Raw genomic sequence first — 11193 nt, 5'->3', positions numbered from 1 at the left:
TCTATCTATCTATCTATCTATCTATCTATCTATCTATCTATCTATCTATCTATCTATCTATCTATCTATCTATCTATCTATCTCAGTACCTGGAACACACACAATCTTCCTTTCCACCCCAATCTATTCTCTCATACTTGAGTATTTTATTGTATGATTTGGTGTCTCCTTGAAAGCTATGGCTTTCTAGTTCATTAACCTCCTCAACTCTCATGACATTACTTTCATTCCACCTTGGGTATCCATTGGGATGGTCATACTTTAAATGTCACCTTCCCCTATAGTGATGCTACCTTCTTGATTCTGAATTCTGTAATTCTCATCTTTAAAAAATATTTTTATTCTCTTAAATATTTCCCAATTACATGTAAGAAAATTTTTAACAACCATTAAAAAATGAGTTCAAGGGGAAACTAGGAGGTTTAATGAATAGAGCACCAGCCCTAGAGTCAGGAGAACCTGAGTTCAAATCCTACCTCAGACATTTGACATTTACTAGCTGTGTGACCTTGGGCAAATCACTTAACTCTGCCTCACCTGCCCCCTCAAAAATAATTGAGTTCTAAATTCTCACCCTCTGTCCTTGAGAAAGTGAGCACTTTGATTTCCATTTTACATGTGAGGTTATGCCAAACATATTGGAGTTTTCATCTTGTATCTTGGTAAGGTCTTGCCCTTCCATCTCTTCCTCTGCCCTCCTCTCCCTAAGCCTGTTCTTCATCTTTGCCATAGCTGCTGGTGTCTCCATCACTCTCTGTTCTCTAAATCTTATCATCCCTACTCTGGTCTCACTTTATATCTTTCACAATCAATCCTATAGGAGATTCATTTGAATATACACTTTTCTCCCATGAAAACCTTACCCCATTGTCTTACTTTCCTTTCCCTTGATGCAATAGCCCATCAATTGCCCAACTTGGCCAAGGTTATTTCTACAACACCTCTCCCATCTGGCCCCTCTGGAAGGGCCAGATGGGGGCCCTTACTCTAATTCAGGCTTTCCCTAGTTCTCACCAAGAGTACTAGGACAACTTTTTAATTGAGCTCCTTGCTTCTAGCCATTCCCCAATCTAATCCATTTTCCACACAGCTGCCGGAATAATCTTCCTTAGGCATAGGGCTGACAGAGTCACTCTTTTGCTCTAGAATCTTCTATGTCCCCCTAGTACCACTGGGATAAAATATAAACTCCTCCAAAATCTGAGTTCAACCTATCTTTCCAGAATTATTTGACAACATTTCCCATCCTATACTTTACATTCCAGACCAAATGGCCTCTACATTGTTTCCTGAATTCAGTATTCTATCTGTTAACTTCATGCTTTTATGTGCCTAAAATGCATTTTCTCCAATTCTTTGCCTTTTAGAATACTTTTCTTCAAGACTCATCTCAGGAACCACCTCCCACCCGAAGCTGTTCTTTTTTTTAAGTTATTTGTTTTTAGTTTCTTTTTTTCCAATCAAATTCTTTATTAACTTCTGGTTTACATCATTCATTTCTGCCAGATTTTGAGTTATAAATTTTCTCCCCATTTTTCTTCTACCCACCATACCCACCATTCCAATATAGCAATCCCACTGGATATCCCTTCCTCCATTCTGCTTTCTCCCATATCTTCTCCAATACCCCCTTCGACTTTCCAGTAGGGCATGGTGGATCTCTATGCCCCAGTGCCTGTATATCTTATTTCCCTGTTATATGTAAAATAGTGTTAATAATAGCATATATATTTAAACATTTGATTTTAAAATTTGACTTCCAGATTCATTCCCTTCCTCCCTTGTCACCCACCCTTACTGGCAAGATAAGCAGTTCAGTATAGGTTGTACATGTGTAGCCATGTAAAACATTTCCATAGTGGATATATTGTAAAAGACTGACTATATTTCCCTCCCTCCTATCCCACCTCCCACTTGTTCTGTTTTCTACTTTGATCCTGTCCCTTTTCAAAAGTGGGTGCTTCCAATTTCCTTCCTCCCCGGCCTGCCCTCCTTTCCATCATGCCCCCTCTCATCCCCTTTCCCCCTACTTTCCAGCTGAATCTGTTCTTGATTTGTCCCTCCTCATTGTGATAATTCTCTCCCTTCTCAAATTATCTTGTATTACTTTTATGTATATGCTATCTCCCCTCTACACTTTACCCAAACCCCCACCTTCAGTCACTCAAGATAATAGAAGCTCCTTGAGATCAGAGACTCCTAAATTTTTGCCTTTATGTCCCCAATGCATAACACAGCATCTTGCTGCTTGTAGGCCCTTAATAAATATTTGTTCAGTTGAATTGAAATAAGAACCTGTCTTTGCACTCAATGAGCTTATAATCTCTAGGGAATGATTATACATGCACACTGGATAAATTTAATACAAATTAGAATGTCAGGACATTCTAATTTTGTTTCTGGCAAGAATGCAAAACAAAAGCAGGAATGGAGAAAGGATTTAGGGCAAAGATCACAGGCTCCACCTGGACCTCTTGGTCTTTCCCCAAATTGTTCTGAGCTGAAGAGGGGCATGATGGGAACTAACAAAAAAAAACACCACACATTCCCCCAAACCTTTGTCACCCTATAGTCACAGCTTCTTTGCAGTTTTGCTTGGTGGAGTCTCCAGAATGTTTTGAAATAATGTACACCAATGACTGGACTATTATAGGGGTTGAAAGGAATTTTCTAACTGAAATCAGGAGACTGAGATCAGGAAGCACAAAACCAAAAAGAGGAAAAATTGGTTCAAGATATAGACTTTAAAATGCCTGAGGTATTCTCTAGTTAGGTTTTGAGGGGTCAGAGAAAGGGAGTGGAAGGCTGTTGTATCACAAGAAGGGTTATCAACTCCAGGACCTGGCAGACCCTTCCTCCAGAGGGCACATAGCAGCCAGACACCAGCAGATGGTAGCAGAGAGCAGCAGAGGTGTCCAGCAGTGGTCAGCAGCTGGAAGAGGACCCCAGGTTAGTGGGGTAAGTTTGCCTGATAATGTCACCAGAGAATAGGGATGCTCTGAATATGCAAATGCCCTGGCCGCACCAATCAATCAATCAATCAGCGCCTGTTGGACTGTGTTCCTGGCATGGTGCTATGTGCTGTTATACAAAGACAAAGAATTTTTTTTTAAAGCAAGACTAAACAATACTCACCTTAAATGAGCTTATTTCTATAGAAGAGAGGAAGGATAGCACATGTAAATATACAATGTATATGAAAAAGATACAAAATAATTTCTTAGGGGAGTTAGAGGGGGCATGCCTTTTCTTATGAGTTCCCTGCCATTATTCCCTGATTACATGTGTTCCATATATAAACATCTCTTACCTCCTGAAGGGTGTGGTAGGTAACCTGCTCGAGGGCATACCTATGAATGAATGGGTGAAATCTTTTTTTGTCATTTATCTTGCAGTGTTAGTTTAATTAAATGGCTTTTGCTTTCAATTAAAGTATCCTCTGGTTGACTGGTAAATGAAACCCTTCAGTGCTTCTGAGTGGATACTGAGTCATGTCTATGACATGTACTGAATCTGGGCTAGCATTCAGGGGGAGTAGCAGGGGAGGGGTATGACTGAATGTTACAGAATATGACAAATACACAAATACAAAGAAATATGAGATCAGGTAAAGGCGAATACCCCTCCATTTGGCACAAAAAGCCCATTTTACCCCTCTTCTCCCCCAACCTTCTCCCCAAATGTTTAAACACTAGGGGAGACTTTTTGCTCTGGCCATTTTCCTCAGGCCACCGGGTGTGCCAGGCAACATAGCAATGGGCTCCATGTGGGGGCCAGACATGAAGATGGATTGTCCCTTGCAATAAATATTGACTGCTTCATAAATCTGGATGCCAGATTCCATCAAATCTGCTGTCTGCGTAATCCAGAAGAGCAAAGACGCCAGTTCTTTCTGCACTGGGGCCAGATGATTCCCCAGAGGAAGATGTTGTATGAACATCAATGCGTCTCAAGTTCATGAAACTTGACAAACAAGAGAAAGAAAGCTGGAGCCCAGGCAGAGAACAAGAGCAGAGCTGGTGCATGATCTCTGGAAGTCAGTCAAGGCTTAGATGGGCCACAGAGTGCACTTTGGATGGTGGCAATGCTCCATTCTCCCTAAATCCAACTTCAGCCACTCCTGTGTGTCCAAATATTGACCTGTTGAAGCCTCTCCCTGTCAACAACCACACCCACTTTATTAGGAGTGAATCTAATCCTACAGAATCACTGACTGAATCATGGGATTCTAGATCTACCTATCTATCTGGTATTATTAACCATTAGGGTTAATATAATCCAACCCCTCTATTTTAAAGATGGAGAAGCTGATACCCAGAAATGTTAAGTGACTTTCCCAAGGTCACACAGTGAATTAGTGGAAGAGTTTGGATGAGAGCGTGGACCTTTTGACTCCCAGCCTACCATTCCTCCCAGATGATTCACACTCTCCCTTTCCTCCATTCTACATTTAGCAAACTAACTTAGGCTGTGTCTAACCCTCTCCCATTCTGCCTCCAAGGGAGGCAGTTAGATCATGTAGTGGATAGAGCATTGGACCTGGAATCAGGAAGACATGAGTCCAAATCCAAGCTCAAACATTTAGTAGCTGTGTGAACCTAGACAACTTTTTCTGCCTCAGTTTTCTCAACTGTGAAATGGGAGCAATGCTAGTACCTACCTTTCAGAATTGTTTTGAGGATCATATGAGATGATATTTGCTTAGTACTTAGCAAAATGCCTGGCACATAGGTACACAATAAATGTATATTCCTTCCCTCCTCCTTCACACTATCCCACTTAGGCTTTGTCTGCCCCTTCCATTTCCCTTCCTCCTTCATTCTACTTGTAGAAAATACACTTAGCCTCTGTCTTGACAATGCTGAACACCTGGGTTAAAAATAAAAGTCATCCTAGCATCCAGATGGTTCTAAAGGCCCAGATGTTTAGCACTGAGTAGGCCATTGATGAACTGAACTTTTTCCCCTTCATATCCAGATGTTTGGCATCATTCAAATATACCCTCAGAGGTCCTTGAGCTTTCATTACCTGAGTTTCAGAAAAATTATTTTTTAAAAGATTAATTGAAGTTGAATGAAGAGGAGAAAGTGAAGCAAGTCTATTCTCATTTAGATCGTGGCATGATTTCTTTTCAGTTAATGACCAGATGAGTGGTTAGTTTTCATAGAATCCTGCTTGGATGGAGGGGTTGGATTAAATGAACTTTGGCAGTTATCCTGGTTCTACCTTTCACTTTGTTGGTCCTCCCCATTCATTTATCAGGTGGTGTTTACATCTATTAGATGCTTACTCTGTGCTGGTGCTGAGGACGTGCCATATATCCTTCTATCAAACTAATGGAGGAAAGAAAGGAAATGCATGTGATGCACAGATGACTAAGGGGTATAATAGGAAGGGGAAGATGAGTAAAGAGAGGTTCAGGTTAAGGGCTGTAATAAATCTGAGTAGGTAGAGATTGCTTCCACTTTTTTAATCTTAAACAAGCTTTGAAGAGAGAGAGACACACACAGAAAGACACACACACACACAGGCAAGAGGAGAGAGGGAGAGAGAGACAGAGAGAGAGACAGAGACAGAGAGACAGAGACAGAGACAGAGAGACAGAGAGAGAGACAGACAGAGAGAGAGAGAGAGAGAGAGAGAGAGAGACAGAGAGACAGAGACAGAGAGACAGAGAGACAGAGAGAGACAGAGAGACAGAGAGCAAGTAGCATTTGAAGTAAGATGACCTGGCTTTAGATCCTGGCTCTTTTACTTGCTACCTGAGCATGGGGCAATCCTCCCCCCCCCCCCGCCCAAACAACAACCTAGTAGAGAGAGGTAAAGGAGGGGGTGTAACTATGGAGATGGCTCCTGAGTTAGGCTTTGCTTGAAGGGAGGGGCTTTCACAGATGGGGGTGGGGTTACAGGGTACATTCCAGGTGTTGGGAATGGGATGAGCAAATGTACAGTGATGGAAGGAAGAAGAATGAGGACTGGAGAGTAGTTCCATTTGACTGGTATGCATCCTGTACAGAAGAGTAAGGTTGAGACAGGCTGAAAAAGTAGTCTGGAACTATTTTGTAGAGGGCCTTGAATCAGGATCAGGAAGTTTATACTTTTTATGTGAGGGAGGATTGGCAATAGGGAACCATCGAAGGTTAGTGGAGAAGTAATATGACTACAGCACTGTGTTAGGAATATAAATCTGAGGGCTTTATAATGGATAGACTAAAGAGGAGATAGACTGGGAGCAAGAAGGCTAGACAGAAGGTCATAGAAATCTAGGAGAAAAGAGAACCAGAATCTGGGGCAGGAATGGCTGCTGCGGGGATGGGAGGGGGTCTTTAGTTTAAGAGATATTTCAGAATATGATGAAAGGAAATGATTGGAGCTGACAACTGAGTGCAAGTAGAAGGAAGAACCCAGGCTGAGATGGAAGAAATCAAGTGATTCTTCTTTCCCATGTGGCCTGTCTCGAGTTTGGGGAAAAGAATCACGCCGGCAAACTGATTTTGCTCATAGTCAAGATATCATGGAAACTCAAATATATCACAGATAGTCTGAAGAGTGGATCGTTGAGGACTGATACGGGCCGCCAGGGATGCACACAGGCTCTATTTTATGAGCAGCGACCTGAGACCCATCTTATATCTTTTCTCCTTTTTTTTCCATCCTGGCTCAGTTTCCCCACTGGATAAATGGAAGGAAGTGGCTTTCAGGTGTATAGTACTTGGACTCTCAGATTGTCCCTTTAGTCCATCCAAATCTTGCCTTTACCAGGGGTCAGAGAATGTGGACCAAAGGTGAGTGATTAATACTCCCTCCCCCGCCCCCAACCCCCCCCTCTTCATGTCAGTCATGTCTGATTCTCCATGACCTCATTTTTGGGGTTTTCTTGGTAAAGATACTGGAGTGGTTTGTCATTTCCTCCTCCAGCTAATTTCATGGATGAGGAACTGAGGCAACCAGGGTTAAGTGACTTGCCCAGGGTCATGCAGCTAGTAAATGTCTGAGGCCACATTCAAACTCATGTCTTAAGATGAGTCTTCCTGCTTCCAAGCTCTATCCACTGCACCACCTAGCTGCCTTCCAGGCTAAGGGTTATAATGTAATAATTCTGCTTCCACTCTGGGCCCAGAAGGGGTACACAGACTCATCTCCCCAATTCCCTTGGCACAAAGATTTCCTGCATATGCTCTCCACTTCAGCCCATCATTCATATCCTTGCCAGAAGAATCTTTTTTTTACACAAAGAATCATAGGGCTTTATTTGAGTTGGGAGAGACTTCATCAATTATTCAGTCCAACATTTGATGTCCATGTTTTTTGAATCATGGGCTTCCTTTGCAACAACCCAGCCAATCAGCCATCAAACCTCAAAATTCATAGAATAGTGAGACCTCCAAGTTCAAGGAGCTACCATGCATTCCATTGCTGGACAGCTCTGATGCTTCACTAATTTTTCCTTCCATTGAGCCAAAAATCCCTTAACAGATGTGGCCATATCCCTCTTCTGCTCATGCATCTTCCTTTCCTCCTGAGGGAAGCTTTGATTCCTTAGGCTAGCATTCAAGACCCTCCATCTAATGTTCAAGCCTCATCTCATATTGTTTCCTTCTATCCACTTTGCTTTCTGTCCCTTTGATATAACCAGTGCTTTCCTGGTTCTGTGCTTCTGTTCACTATGGTTCCTGTACCTGGAATGCACTCTGCCTCACCTTTACCTGTTGAATACTTACCCAGCCTTTATCACCCACCTCAAAGGCCTCCTCTTTTGTAAAGTCTTCTCTGTCTCCCTGAGAGGCACAGCACTTTACTTAATATCCCCTTTCTGCATTTTTTCAGGTCTAGATCTGAGAACTTCCAGTTAAGAAATTCCTTCTATTATTGCAAAACAGCACCTACAACTCTGCAACTCATAGTCTCAAATTGTTGCCTAATGCTAAGTAGTGTGGTAATAATAGTAGCTAAAATATAGCACCTAAGGGGCTGCTAGGTGGTGCAGTGAATAGAGCACTGGCCCTGGAGTCAGGAGGACCTGAGTTCAAATTTGACCTCAGACATTTAACACTAAAAATTAGCCTTGTGACCTTGGGATAGTCACTTATCGCCAATTGCCCTACCTTCTTCCCTTCAAAAAGCAAAATATATATAGCACCTACTATGTGTGAGGTACCATGCTAAATGCTTTACAAATCTCTCATTTGATATTGACATCAACCTTGGGAGGTAGGTAGCATCATTATCTCCACCTAGAAAACTACTTTCTCAGAGTATATGTTGGAGGCAAGACTTGAACCAAGGATCTTCTTAGTCTCAGCTCCATTCTCTATTCACTATATTAGGCTAATATAGTTATCTGCATGGGTATCTTTCTCCTGTACTAGATGGGAAACTCCAGCAGGGCAAGGACTCAATTTTTATCTAAACTTTGTATTTCTTCTGGCATCTACTGCTTTGCACGCAGTAGTTATTTGAAAATTATTCATTAAATAAATGAATCCCTACCCACAGGTTAAGGACAAAACACTTAATCACTCTGTGCCTCAGTTTCCCCATCTGTAAAATGAGGGAGCTATACTATTTGGCCCCTGAGATCCCTTCGAGCTTCAAATCTATGTTCCTATTCTGCTATGAAACGTGACTCTTTCCCCCATCCTCTCCCAAGGTCACAATATGTCTCCAAAAGCAAAAAAGTTTGTTTTTTTCCCCTAAGCATACATCTCTGGAATCATCATGGTCTATTTAGAGTCTAAAATCCCCCCTCTCTACTTCCCTTCCCTTCCTCTTACTCTGTCTTGGTCTCTTTCACATACCCTCTCAGCTCTTTTCTTTCCCTGTTCCCACTGAATCAGAGCATATGCACGTGTAATGGTAATGTAATTTTGAATTTGTAGATCCCTTTGTGTTGGCAAAAGTAGCAGGTACTTAACACTTAGTAACTGATCAAGCCTCTGATTGGGGAAACAGAAGTTATGAAGTCTTGCCCCTTGTTACTGATGTAACAGGAAGTTGGCTGAAGGAAGTGAAGTAGGTAATACTATGTATATAAGAAAAGCCCCAGAAAAGCACAGTCAGAATTTCCTTGAGACCGAGATCTGGTGGCAGAACAGCTACAGAAGAGTGGAGAACTGAGTCCTGAAAACTCGTCTTCATGGAGCTTCTTCTGAACAGGATCCCAGGATCCCGGAGCCCAGGAGTCTGGAATCCAGAGCTAGGAGCCCTGGAGCCCAGGAGCCCAGGATCCAGGAAGCCAGGTGACTGAAGCATGACCAGGATGCTGAAACTTTGATTGTTTGTGGCTTGGTAGAGCCTTGAATTCCTTGGAGCAGAAATGGTGAGAGATCTGACATGGACCAGACCCTGTGAAATTAAGTGTGGAGCAAGACCTGCCCAGAGAGCTGGTCAAGGAACTGGGAGCTGTCTGCCATTGAATCCAGGTGATAGTCTGTTGAATCTAAGTAGAATCTGGGACCATGGAAGGGGATCTAGGGAATATGATAACAGGCCCCAAGTCAAGATGAAGAAAAGACCTCTCCTTGGGTACTGAGTAATTATGGAATTATAGTTTACTAGTGACCTAAGGGGTGGAGGATTTTGTGAATAAAATTTTTTATTTTAGTAAGACTTTACTGAATAAGTGACTGATTTTCACTTTGAGTGCTTTGACTATTGTTATTGATTAGTGACTGATTGAATTAATCAAGACTTTGCCCCAAGAGTGGAAGACTTTGACTGTGTACTTTGATACTACTGATAAGTGACTGATTGAATTAACTTAAAAGTGACTATTTTACTTTGAGACTATGTTGTGAATACTATATCGTGATTTTCTGTGATAAGTTGAAATATGGTGAATGCTGTATTTTGAATTATGCTGTACCTTGATTTTCCATGGATGTTTTACTTTTGTTATGGAATAGAGTGATCACTATACTGAGTAATCAGAACCTTAAAAAAGCTATTCACAGTAGCAGTCTTTCTGGAAAGCTTCTGTGCATGGCATTACAGCAAAAGACTTAGGGAGATTTGGGAACCTAATTATAAACATAATTGGGGTGATCCAGGGGGAAATTTCCTGATCTGCCTTGTCCCTTTCTCTTACCTGCCATTCTCCTTTCTTTCTCCATTTTCCTCTTCCACTTCCCTCCCTCTCTTTCTCTATCCTTCCTTTCCTTCTTTCCTTCCTTCCTTCTTCCTTACCTCTCTCCCCTCCTTCTCTTCCTTCTTTGGTCTTTCCCTCCAACAAGTATTTACTTTCCTTTTTTTTCAATTAACAAAAATCAATTTTCTCTTCTTCTCTATCCTTAAAAACCCCTTATAACAAACATACATAGTTAAGCAAAACAAATTCCTGAATTGGTGATGTCCAAAAAATCTTGTCTTATTCCTCACTCTGAATCCTCCTTTCTCTCAGGAGGTGAGTAATGTGCTTCATCACTGGCCCTATGAAATCAAGGCTGCTCATTGCATCCAAAAAATATTTATTAAGAGCTGACTCTGTGACACTCAAAAATTAAATATTTGTTATGGAAAATCCACAAAGGCCATAGATATCTTTCTCTGGAGAATGCAAAAATAATTAAGGCACAGCACCAACCCTTACAGTCTATTTGAGAGGATAGGACATGGAGTTTCCCTGGTGGCACTGTGGCCAGTGCTCAACTTTCTAATGATAAGCCTTTGACAGCTCAACAGGCATGGTCCCTAGGATGGTAGAACTGGCCTAGATCAGTCCCTAGATCTGGTAGAACTGGCATGAATTTGTACCCCATTTGGCATAACCTTTTGGAACCCAACATCACCCTCACATTGCAATAAGTCATTGGTGTAGGGGTCATAGCCTAGTGGCACAGAATAAATGCCTAACAAATGCTTGTTGACTGACAAACTGGCAAACCCACAAACGCAGATAAACATAACAGATATTACAGATACAAGCTATAACATAACCCATCAGTGTAATCAGGGAAATTAAAGTGCTATATAGGTTCTGATGAGGGAGAGATAATTTTCATTCTGAAGGTAGAAGTCTGGAAAAATTCAGGGAGAGGGATAGATAGACAAACAGATAAATATGTCCAAAACACATATACATTTCTCTGTGTGTATTTCTATGTGTGTATGTAATATATATATATATATATATATATATATATATGTGTGTGTGTGTGTGTGTGTGTGAGAGAGAGAGAGAGAGAGAGAGAGGAA

The sequence above is a fragment of the Petaurus breviceps genome, unplaced genomic scaffold (genome assembly GCF_028583685.1).
Source record: "Petaurus breviceps papuanus isolate PSGF00001 unplaced genomic scaffold, PetGlider_PUasm1.0 186, whole genome shotgun sequence".
In the NCBI taxonomy this organism is placed as follows: Eukaryota; Metazoa; Chordata; class Mammalia; order Diprotodontia; family Petauridae; genus Petaurus; species Petaurus breviceps.
The sequence above is the reverse complement of the archived record's forward strand: the minus strand, read 5'-3'. Positions refer to the sequence as shown.